The following is a 13,116-nucleotide window of genomic DNA, read 5'->3' as shown; positions in this document are numbered from 1 at the left end:
TCGTCCCTGTCTGATAGGATCCAAGGTCCTCATTTATTCTGATCATGCCGCCCTTAAGTACCTTCTTACAAAGAAGGATGCCAAGGCAAGACTCATTCGTTGGATCCTATTGCTTCAAGAATTTGATCTTGAAATACGAGATAAAAAGGGATCTGAAAATATTGTAGCTGACCATTTGTCCAGATTAATTGTTGAATCATCTGGAGAATCCATGCCTGTGTCCGAGACCTTCCCTGATGAACAATTAATGATGATTTCCCATACCAATGTTCCATGGTATGCTGATGTAGTCAACTATCTAGTTACTGAACGAATGCCTAGTTCATGGACCAAACAAGAGAAATTCCGCTTCCTAGCTCGCGTAAAGTGGTATTTTTGGGATGAACCATACCTATTTAAATATTGCCTTGATCAGATCATCCGACGGTGTATCCCTGAATACGAACAAAGGAAAGTCCTTTCCTTTTGTCATGACCACACTTGTGGTGGTCATTTCAGTGGTAAAAAGACGGCTGCAAAGGTTTTGCAGTGCGGATTCTATTGGCCCACACTATTTCATGACTCACACGAGTATTGCAAATCATGTGACTGATGTCAAAGACTAGGAAAAATTTCAAGAAAAAATGAGATGCCCCTGAACCCGATCTTAATTGTAGAAATCTTTGATGTTTGGGGTATTGATTTTATGGGTCCTTTTCCTATGTCATTTGGGCACCAGTACATACTCCTAGCTATTGACTATGTGTCCAAGTAGATTGAGGCTGTCGCATGTAAGACCAATGATCACAAAGTAGTGATCAAGTTTCTTAAGGAGTCTGTCTTCGCTCGCTTTGGCACCCCTCGTGCTATCATTAGTGATGGGGGGAAACATTTTTGCAATAGAATTTTTAAAGCCCTTGCTAGGAAGTACAACATCACCCACAAGGTCGGTACACCATATCATCCACAAACGAGTGGACAAGTTGAGATTTCCAACAGAGAAATCATGACCATCCTTGAGAAAACTGTCAATCCATCTCGAAAGGATTGGTCCCTTAGGTTAACAGATGCATTGTGGGCATATCGTACGGCTTACAAAACACCAATTGGAATGTCCCCATATAGGATTGTCTATGGCAAGGCTTGCCATTTACCTGTCGAGTTAGAACACAAGGCCTATTGGGCAATCAAACGCCTAAATTTCGATCTCGACAAGGCGGGAGAACATAGAAAGCTTCAGCTCGACGAGCTTGAAGAAATTAGGAACGATGCTTACGAGTGTGTTAAGAAGTACAAGGATCGCATGAAAGTCATGCATGATAAAATGATTACTCGTAAAGAGTTCCACCAAGGACAAAAAGTTCTCTTATATGATTCTCGATTATATCTATTTCCTGGGAAACTTAAATCTCGCTGGACTGGCCCATACACAGTAGAGAAAGTGCACCCGCATGGTGCAGTAGTAATATGCAATACCAAGGATGGTAGGTCCTTTCAAGTCAATGGACATCGTTTAAAATCATACCTTGAGTATCTGAGTCCAGAAGTCGAGGAGACACTTCTGACCGACCCTGTCTATTATGATTAAATCGGAATTGTCTGGCTGAAGACATAAAACTTAGTGCTCTTGGGAGGCAACCCAACATGTAAATATCTTCTATAAAAAAAAAATTAATAAATTACTAACATGCAGGTTTGAGAGATTTTGCCCCAACTTTCAACTAACCCACCCATATCAGGTACTTCTCCTCTGTCCTCTTACTGCTTTAAATTTTCTTTAACATTGGGGACAATGTTAGATTTAGGTTTGGGGGTATTTTTATGCATTTGAAATTTTATAAAAAAAAAGTTTTTAGTTAATTTTTTTTTTTTAAAAAAAAATATACAACACACAAGGTATATAAAATCTAAGAGCCCAATGACTAGTTGGAAGTAGTGCAAAGTGAGTTCTTTTTATTAAGTTCTTTTTAGTGAGTTGTAAGCTAATTTGTGCTTTGAATTTCACAACACATCTGGCCTGCATTTTCTAAGGTATAGGTTCGACATTGTGTTGAGAATATGGTAGCAACCTCGAATCTTGATGAACCATCTTTTTCTGATCCAAAAAAAAAATGGTGGATTTAGTCAGGTACATCGAAAAGGGCTACCTATTGTCAAAGGTCAGCGGGCTTGTGATGAGGAACCCGAGCATAGGTCCGTAGGGAAGTCTTGATGCCCGACACCTCATGCCAACTGGTGTGAGAATTGTCGACCAATTGCTCGCTACATGGAGGAATCATCACAGGAGTAAAAGTACACAATATATACATTATCATTTCTCTTTAATGCAAAAAAAAAACAAAAAAAAAAAAACAAAAAAAATGAAAAAAAATGTATATTGACCTTAAGAAAGACAATAGTGTGAAAGCCGTCGTTGTAAAAATTCGAGTAAACTGAAATATTACAGATAAAGCCCATGAGGTATTAAAGTAAACATCCACAGCTCTCGAAATCCTGCAGATAAGATGATTTTGAATCAGCAAATAGGTCTTGTCCGACCAATTCTTGGAAACTACTAATATTAGCGATATTTTGGAGATTCGAAACCTTAGCTGGTGCATGGTCTAGACTTCACTAAGCACTCAAGTATAAATAAGTATTACAACTCCCTAACGGAAAACTTGATGACTTCAGCTTAAATTGCATACTAACCTAGAAATTGGGCTACTTAGTAATTAAAGCCTTGTGTGCTTTTGAAATTCTTATCAGTTATATACTTGAAATTAGACTTTCATTTCACAAACCAAATTTTATTTTGGGATTGAAGTTTGTGGGTAACTTCACTGCAAACCCTCACGAGACAACACTCGTCCACTAGGGTAATCTAGGGGTTTAACGGCTTGTTGCACGTGCTAAGTGCAATCGTAATGCTCTACGAAAGTGAGTATTTATCTTAGTTCATATATATAAATAAAACTTTTGCACTCCCATTTTATCATTGTCGCACTAAATTGCTAAAGACTAGCAATAAGCTGGTTGGGGGGTATGATGAGAGCACAAAAGTGCAATCGTCAGACCATTTTAATCAGTATTTTAGCTAATCATTAAAAATAAAATTAACTAATTAATGTTTTATTCATGCAAGCATCCCACGTTCCATGTCCAGGTTCAACCGAGTCCCAGCTGCATCTAACTTCTCTTAATTCCCACAGCCATCACCCTGATGGAGTCAAGTCACTGCCGACTGCCATCCCACCGTTGTTTCAGCCCAACCGAGATTCCGGCTCCCAATCGCGCGTATCAGCGTATCAGCCATTGATTCTGCAATCAGCTCGTCGTCCGCATCGCAGCGCCCGCGTCCCCAGCGTGCCAGCCAGCAGCAAACATCCCAGGGTCTCCAAATCAACCGCGTGCCAGATCCCATGCGAAAGAAGGGGAGAAGAAAGGATTCACTAGCCACCGTCCCCACCTTCCGCATGCGTCCCAAATCCATTCCGTGATCCCAGCGCCTCACAGCCAGCCATTCACGAAGCTTCCAATTCGGCCATCCTCCCTTCCGCTCCAGCCGTGAAGCTTCCAAGATCTCTTCCGTGCCCCAGCAATCGGATCCCCCAAGCATCTTCTGTGATCACGTTCCGGCTCCCCATCCCAGCAATCCGGATCACGCGTGATCCCAACATCTCAGCCTTCCCGCGATCCACGCGCCTCCTTCCTTCCGCGACTGGTCCAGCCTCCACCGTGGCCATGATCGGATTCTCCCCAAGATCTCAGCTTGCAGCCGGATCAATCTTCCCGAGTCCCTGCTCCTTCCACATTCTCCGCGATCCATCCCGTGATGCACTCCCGCAGCTCTTCCGCGATCAAGACTGCAGCCCCTCCTCCTCAGTGCGCGTCTCCACCTTCCGCTTTCAACGCCAGCATCACGCGTCCGTGAATGGCATCCAACCTTCCGCATGCGTCCCCCTCTTCCCATTTTCCTCTGTTTCCTCAGCTGTCCTTCCGCCGATGATTCAGCCATCCATGCTTGTTGTGGCACTATAAGAGGACGTGGTGGCCGGCTGGTTCATGGAGGACGGGTGGAGAAGAGGAAAAGAAACAGTGGAGGAAGGTGTGCTCGGTTGGGGGTGGTGGCTGACTGGTCGAAGGAAGAAGAAGTAGTTTGGCTGCTTCGGTTTGTCCAAAGAAACAGGGGAACAGGCGGGTCCAAGGAAGAAGAAGGCTCGGCTACTTCGGTCCACAAAGAAAAAAAAAAACAAACAGGGGAGGCCCTATTTTCCGAGAAGAAGAAGGAAAGAAATTCTATTTTAATGTTTTTTTTCTTTTGTTTAAGTGTTTAACCGAGTTACTTGTTCCTTGTTCTTTATATTTTATTTTATTTTTTATATTTTTTGTTTCTTTCTTACTCTTGTAAGCACTTGTCCTTTTATGCAATCCATAAATTTATGCAATCTATATTCCAGTCTGCAATTTTCCTAGCACTATTTTCATCCAATTTATGTTAAAGTTTTAATTTCTATTGTTTTTAATTTCTGTATTTTCAAGTTCCGCTCTTCAACTTCTGTAATTTTTCTTTTTATGCAATACAATTAAATCTTCCTTCATGCAATTTGTGTTCGCTTCAATCTTCTTATTTTATCCATTTTAATTTATGCCAAAACTCTTCTTTGATTAATTAAATAAATGCTTTTTGAATTTAAATACTTGTCTTTTAGTTAATTTCAATAAAAAAAATATTCTCCGGTAGACTAGAGAATCCATCAACATCCTCAAAATAATGTTTTTCTTCTATCATTCAAAAATCGATTTTGAATCCGAATGAACGTTCTAATTTTTATGCAACTCCAATCGTCTTCCTGTGGATCGACCTCTTACAACCACTATTCTTCGAGTAGAACAGGTAAGAGCAGAATTTAAATTCAACTTTTGTTCGTCGGCTCTAACAACGATCTGTCTAGCATATTTTTAGTTAAACAGAAATCGGACGAACACTCCACGTCACAGATCTTCTTCAGCCGTGCACTTCCATTCTGGGTTCAACTTCATCCACGGATGAGTTCTCTCCCCTGCTACTCTCCGTACTATGGAAGCCTAAGCTCTTCACTAGGGCTGGATGCAGTCCTAAAAAAGGGACACGGATTTTATATATTTAATTTTTATATTATTGGAGTTGTATGAACCCTCTTACTCTTAAATAAATATTTTTCTTTCATCTCATATTTAATCTCTGTGACTTTAAATATGATGTTCGTACAACTGCTCTTCATGATCATTGAAGTAAAAATAAGATAGTTCATGCTTAAGGAAGATGCGATGTACTGCCACCTTAGATTAGGGTAGACATTTCATGCTAACTAAAGATGGATTATGCATAGATTACTTTTGTGAAATTTTATTCGAATGCTTATTAGGCTTGTAGCTAATTTGCATGTTAATCCAAAAATAAATTAAAATATAAATAATCCTTGTTCCGATGTTAGTGGTGAATTTTTTGCCCTAGGTCCCCTCACACTGATATCACTTCAGTTGCATTTTCATTAAATTTCTTAGTTTACTTTTCTTTACAAATTCTCTTTTTTAATTTTTTTTTAGAAAACAACTATACCCCAATCCCTATGGATCGATACCCGTAATCACTATCCTACTAGATACGTGCTATTGCGTGGTCTTTAAAGTTGACTATCATGCCTGCCCTTTAAATAGATGGGTCTAGGGTTTTTTTTCAAAGTCTATCATGAGTAGGAGACAAACTTCTCAAAATAACCCATCCTTGGATTAATGCCAAGTGTCCAATCCATGTGCCCATGGTGCTATCAAATCAACGCATGACATGTGTCCACTTAATCAATTGATTAGAGCCTAATCCAATTAGGTCTAATCCCTATGGCGCCATGATCAAGTCCTAATCCAATTAGGTCTTGATCAATTCTAATTGACCCAATCATGAACCCAAATTAATTTGGGTCGAACTCAATTTAATTTGGCTCATTTAAACAACCCGATTGCAATCCACTTGCAATCAATTCCACTTAATTTTTCTTCCATTAACTCACTAACACTTAGTAGGTTAATTCAATCTCCAATCATATTGATGATTGATTTCTTTTGTGATTCTAAATCATAATTATGATAGTCTGACTAATTAAATCTTCTATGTGTGTGACCCCATAGGTTCTATTCTGACTGATAGTAAGACATATTGAGATCTCTATTTCAATATCACTGAAACTTCTTTCAGTGGACTGAAACCATTTCAGTTCTACTCTCAGGGTTCACTGATCACCAAGTGAATGCCTTCGAGTCTCACAATCCACTAATGACACCTAGCAGTATGTGGTGGAAACCTAGCAGAATGGAATGCCTGAATCTTCAGGTGCAGTTAGCGTATGATACAGTTCCTCTATCATAATCCTGACGTGACGGAGGTTATGGATATTTCGTCAAACCCCATCGTCCATCATATGTTAAATTTATTCGACTTCCAGTTTGAGATATGAAAAATTCTTTTCCAAAATATCTAGCTAGAAATTTATCGAACTCAGTCTCATAAATTACATAGGATCACTCCTAATCTATCAAGATCGATGGATCCCATCTAGATGCATCCCTATTCCAAAATGAACTTAGTGCAGCCAATCCGCACTACAAGGATCCGAATGGCTAGAGCCCAAGTTCACATGCTCGTCAAACTACAGCAACCTCACAGTGAATAGCAGAGGCATCGTAGGTCAAAGGACCAATCATACAACTGCAGCATAAGTAGTCACTGATGAGTGGATAGACATCCATGTGACTACTTTCTTTGGTCACGCTCAGTAACTTTTTCTCTAACAAGTACTTGCATAATCACTCTAGTGTCTCTATATTGTGGATTCGAGATTCGTCTATCCAACTAAGTGATCTGTGCACTAATTTCAGTGGATCAATCACCATCCCTCGTGATGGATCCATCAATCAGGAGCATTTAGAAATTAATCCTTAATGACATATACCTCAAATTCTCAACTCATTGAGAATATGTGTCATCATCTATTAATTTCTTGGATGATTCATAGACACATACAAACATGAATGAAAAACTATTTGCCCAATCTTATTTATTAATAAGAGTCAAATTATAAATTTATGTCCTAGATTATAAATATGCGTCAGCCACATTGGCTTCTAGGACATATTCCTTAATTAGGTCCTGCCGAAGAGGAGCCTGGGGCAAAATAAACACTAGAAATTGTTTAGATGAAATAATTGGTTAAGAACCTACCTATTGGTGCATATGGGTTGGTCGAGCCACACTCGGGCCCATATGTGATCAAATGGATTCTAGTGCCCACTAAAGGGTTAAGAGTACTTCTTCTAATTGAATGTAGAGGTTATCAATTTGTATAAAATAATGGGAGTACCTATAGACTAAAGTCTAAGTCTTTAGGCTTTGTCAATGCATATACTAATAACCGATTTTCTTTTAATACAGAAATGGCCATTAGTTTGTCGCTGCATTCATTATTGGATAATGATAAGTTGACAGGACCTAATTTTAACAACTGGCTTAGAAAACTTAAGATTGTACTAGAGCATGAACGAATCCTTTATGTGATAACGTATTCGGCACCTAAGCAGCCCGCTGTTAATGCACGGACTCAGTGACCATATCACTGTCCGTTGTATTATGCTCGCTGCAATGAACAACGAGTTCAGTCGTAGGTTCGAGAATGCACAACTGGAAGAAATTGTTCAAGTGTTGAATGAATCTTTCGGCATTTCCGACGACATTGAAAGGCACAAAACTAGTTGTGTCATTTTTAGCGCTCGGATGAAGGATGGGGCCTCAGTAACTGATCATGTATTGTACATGATCGAGTTAATAGAGCGCCTGAGCACTCTCGGATTTCCCTTATATGATCAATTGGGGAAAGATGTGTTGGGTTGTGGAGCCTGATCCATTCCCTTTTTCTAGACCCCTATGTGCACTATGGTGGTGGAGGATCAAGGAAAGACAAGCCGGAAAGAGTTTCGAGAAGATTCGGAGTTGAATCAGCAAAGAAAGAAACCTTCAGCAAGGTCCGGAGTCGACTCCAGCAGACTTGGAGTCGACTCTGGCACGCAGGTAGTCTTGGCACAGTTTTTGGAGTCGACTCCAGCAGACCTGGAGTCGACTCCCCAGTGTTGGAGTCGACTCCCACAGGCAGACAGAGAGGCATTTTTCTGTGGACTGTTGCCGAGTCGACTCGCAGTATTGCGGGAGTCGACTCGAGCACGGTTTTCACGCGAGGCTGAGTTATGAACCGGGTCCAAGCCAAGGTTTTTTGAGCCCTAATCAAAGTAAGAGATTGGGAGGTATATATAGACTTCTTAAGGGACACGAGAGGCTATGTTGCAACCTAGAGAAACCCTAGAACTCATCAACGGGAGGTTCCAAAAGGTAGATCTTTTGTGTGCATCAGGAAGACGACGCGTTGCTCGTCTTGAGAGAGATTGTTTGCTGTGAGAAAGAGAGTTTGTTTCTCTTCTCTTGAATCTCTGTAACTTCCTTTGATCATATAGTGAATTATTGATCTGTGCGGCTGTGGACGTAGGAGCAAGAGACTCCGAACCACATAAACTTGAGTGTCTTATGCGTTTTGCTATTGTTTTTGCCGTGTTATTCATTTCTCCTACTATCCTTTATATTCCGCATTCGTAGGGTTGATTCCCTAACAAGATGCAATACTGAATTCCCTGCCAGGATCATACTGTCCATTCCTTACTCACTTTCGTATGACGAAACCTGTAGTAAATTATCACCAATTGTTAGGTTTACTACAGACATTTGAAAAGGATCACCAGCTCTTAAAAGGGTCGGTGAATTTAGTGGGAGGTTCTTCCGGAGGGCGTCGTCCCTTTAAGAAAGAGAAGAAAAATAAGAATAAAAAAAAAGTGCAGCGTGCTAAGCCAAGTCAGACCAAGAAGGTGAAGGCAGATCAAGGTAAGGCAGAGTGCTTCTACTGTAAGAAGTAAGGGCATTGGAAGAGAAACTGTTCTCAGTACATTGCCTCTCTTGACCCAAATAGGCAAAAGAAAAAGATGCAATCAGTTGCTGATCAAGGTACTTATATAATAGCGCCTTATAATTTCTCAATTTGTGATAATTCGACCTAGGTATTGGATACTGGAAGTCCATTTAATATTTGCAATTCGTTGCAGGGATTTCAAGTCAATAAGAGATTTGGATAAAGCGAAAGATTCTTGAACGTTGGAGATGGAAGATCAGTTCCAGTTCTAGTTTTAGGAATTCTGAAACTTGTATTCAATTCTCATGAAATTGTCTTAAATGATTGTCATTTTGTCCTTCTTTTCTATTGAATATAATTTCTGTAGGCCTTTTGGCCATGAACGGTTATTGGATTTCAATAAAAAGAAATTATTGTGATATCATTATGAATGGTGTTACTGTAATGCATGGACAATTGAATAATGACATTTACATATTGGCACAGCCTGTTAATATAATGTACAAATCAAGTAAGCACCCTAGAATAGATAATGTCATAGATTTCTACATTTGGCATCATAGGCTAGGTCATATTAACAAGAACAGGATGAACATGTTAAGTAAAGAGGAAATCCTCAATATTAATGATTGTGAATTATTGACAACCTGTGAGTCATGTTTTCTTGAAAAGATGACCAAATCATCTTTTACCGAAAAAGGTGAACGAGCCAGTGATTTATTGACCTTTGTACATACTGATGTATGTAGGCCAATGAGCACAAAATCTAGAGGTGGATACTTGTATTTCATTACGTTTACAGACGACCTATCTAGGTATGGGTATGTCTATCTTATGAAATATAAGTTAGAATCATTTGAAATGTTCAAACTATTCCGTAATAAAGTAGAGAAACAAACTGGAAAGAGTATTAAACTCTTCGATCAGATCGAGGAGGTGAATACCTCACTAGTGAGTTTATGACTTATCTAGGAGAGAATGAGATCCTCTCTCAGTGGACTCCACCTGTTACACCACAGTATAATGGTGTGTCAGAAAGGAGAAATCGAACTCTATAAGACATAGTTTGATCTATGATGGGCTATGCAAGTCTATCGATATCTTTTTGGGGATATGCACTCGAGTCAGCTTGTTACATTCTTAATAAGGTTCCAAGTAAATCTGTGAATAAAACACCACATGAGATGTGGACAAGACGTAAACCGGTGCTCACTCATCTTAGGGTTTGGGGGTGTCCGGCCTATGTCAAACGTTTGAAAGCAAATAAACTCGAAGCTAGATCTAACAAATGTTTCTTTGTCGATTATCCTAAAAAGACTAAGAGGTATTACTTCTATCTTGCTAAAGAACAAAAGTTGTTCGTCAGCAATAGAGCTGTCTTCTTAGAGAAGGAATTCCTTGGAAAAGAAAGTAATAGTTCTAATGTTGAACTTAAGAAAATTCAACATGTAGAAGAACCGACACCAACACTGAATGTTTAGAATTTGATTTGATTAGATCAAACTCAGAACCCAGTATAGATGCACCATTAAGGCGATCAGAAAAAGTACCACATCAACTAGATAGATACTACGATTTCTTGGTTCGGAATGGGGATCCTATCGAACTTGATGAAAATGATGAGGATCCAGTCACCTATATAGATGCAATGCAGAGGCATGACTCTGATAAATGGCTTGCAGCCATGCAATCCGAAATGGAGTCCATAAAGGTCAATGATATATGGACATTAGTTGACCCATCCGAAGGAATAAAACCCACAGGGTGTAAATGATTTTCAAAAGAAAAAAAGGGCGCAGACGGAAAGATGGAGACCTATAAAACCCGTCTGGTTGCAAAGGAATATTGTCAATGTTATAATTGACTATGACGAGACGTTTTCTTCTGTGGCAATGCTCAAGTCCATTAGGATTATGCTTGCGATAGCAGCATATTTAGATTATGAGATCTGGCAGATGGATGTAAAAACTGCATTTCCAAATGGAGATTTAGAAGAAGAGGTGTATATGACACAACTTGATGGTTTTACATCTATAGATGAATCTAAAGTGTGCAAGCTTCAGAGATCTATTTATGGATTAAAGCAAGCTACTCGAAGTTGGAATATATGTTTTGATAAGATGATCAGAACGTAGGACTTCATTAAGAATAAAGAAGAACCTTGCATTTATAAATAGACAAATGATTCAGTGATTGTATTTCTTGTTTTGTATTTGGATGATGTTTTCTTAATTGGGAATGACATCCCTGCATTATAGGAAATAAAAGTTTGGCTTTCATCTCAATTTGTCATGAAGGATTTGGGAGAAGCATCTTACATCCTAGGGATGAAGATCTATGGAGATAGATCTAAAATTGCTTGGATTGTCCCAATCCACGTACATTGATACTATGCTGAAAGGTGATAGATCGAGATGATAGCAAGAGCGTGTCGAGTTATATATTTACCCTGAAAGGTGGTGTTGTCTCCTGGAAGAGTTCGAAGCAGCATACAGTGATAGATTCAACATGCGAAGCAGAATACATCGCAACATCTGATGCCGCCAAGAAAGCTGTATGGATGCGGAAGTTCATCACAGAGCTTGGAATGGCACCCTCCATTGATGGTCCAGTTTCTTTATTCTGTGATAGAACTGGAGCCATAGCTCAAGCAAGGAAACCTAAAGCACATCAGCGAACGAAACATATTCTACGACGCTATCACCTGATTCGTGAGATTGTAGAACGAGGTGACATTGATTTTCAGAAGATTGATACAAAAAAAAATCTGGCTAACCCATTTACTAAAGACCTCAGCATCAAAGAGTTCAACGACTACAAGTCGAAGATGGGTATACGATACGGCACCGATTGGCTTTAGTCTAAGTGGGAGTTGTTGGAAATTGTATTCTAAAAGTCAATCGTCAGCCTGTTGATGATTGAATTTGTATATGAATTGATTAATTAATAAAATGTTATTTGGCATTATTCATCATTTTATTTATACATCTTCAAAGCATGAGATAATCCTAGTCTTTTCTCTCTTCTTTTTTTTTTGCTGCAAAGGATGACTCATATACTTCTAGTATGGATACATTCAAAAACATCAAAAAATAATACATCGCGGAGTGCTCTAGGCAGCTCTCTTTTTTCCAACTTATTGTGTCCCTCGAGAGTGATCTGCCATGTATGAAGTGTTGGAAATTGTATCCTAAAAGTCAATCGCCAGTCTGTTGATGATTGAATTTGTATATGAATTGATTAATTAATAAAATGTTATTAGGCATTATTCATCATTTTATTTATACATCTTCAAATGAACTCTTGTTATAAGATGAAATTCTTAGGACTCCTTTATGATAAAGGAAGATTTATCTACGAGTCCTTAAAATAGTTCGCGACCAAATGATGTGTTGTTACTAGGACAACAGCATTATCAAGATTAGATCGTTGTGTGCCATATACGTTGGTTTTCTTCTTAACCAAGGAGTGTGGGGATATTGATATGTCACACCGATGAAGTATAGGAGTACATTTCACTGAACGTGACCATTCCGGAACGCTCTGCTGTCAAGAGATGTTCCGAGTGGATTTGGGTAAATATGTCCCTCAGACCTGAGATCATCTCGATGATTAGCAAGCAACTCACTGTACTTTGGTACTGGACCAGCTGAATTTTTAATTCAGGGATAAAAGATCACTGGGTGCAGTCAAGTACTTGCGAAGTCGGCGTGTGAGTCAAGATGGAATTGACTCCTCCTGATGATAGGAGATAATGCCCTTATATTCAATTTAGCAAAATCTTGACAAGGGTAATCCTTGTGAGGAGTCACAGGTTTTCTAAGGTTGAATCACAAAGTAGATGTACTATTACAGAGTTGACACAAGGGCAATTCGATTGACAAATTACTCTAAGCAAAAGTTACAGTAAAATAATTATTGAATTATTGAAGGATTAATTAGCAATTAGATTGATAATGAATTCAATTGATTGAATGATTGAGCTTAGGTTAAGCCAAATTGAATAAAATTCAATTTGGGCTACATCAGGATTTGACCTAATTGGATTGGATTCGATTCGAGTTGATTAGGCTCGTCCAATTAATCGGACTTGATCCAATTGGATTGGGCTTGACCCGAGCCTATTAAAAGTCCTTATTTGATAAGGATTCTAAGTTCAAAAATTTAGAAATTG

This window comes from Phoenix dactylifera, chromosome 15 (assembly GCF_051530095.1).
Source record: "Phoenix dactylifera cultivar Ajwa chromosome 15, Ajwa_hap1_PhDact_Kaust_v1.1, whole genome shotgun sequence".
Taxonomy (NCBI): domain Eukaryota; kingdom Viridiplantae; phylum Streptophyta; class Magnoliopsida; order Arecales; family Arecaceae; genus Phoenix; species Phoenix dactylifera.
The sequence above is the reverse complement of the archived record's forward strand: the minus strand, read 5'-3'. Positions refer to the sequence as shown.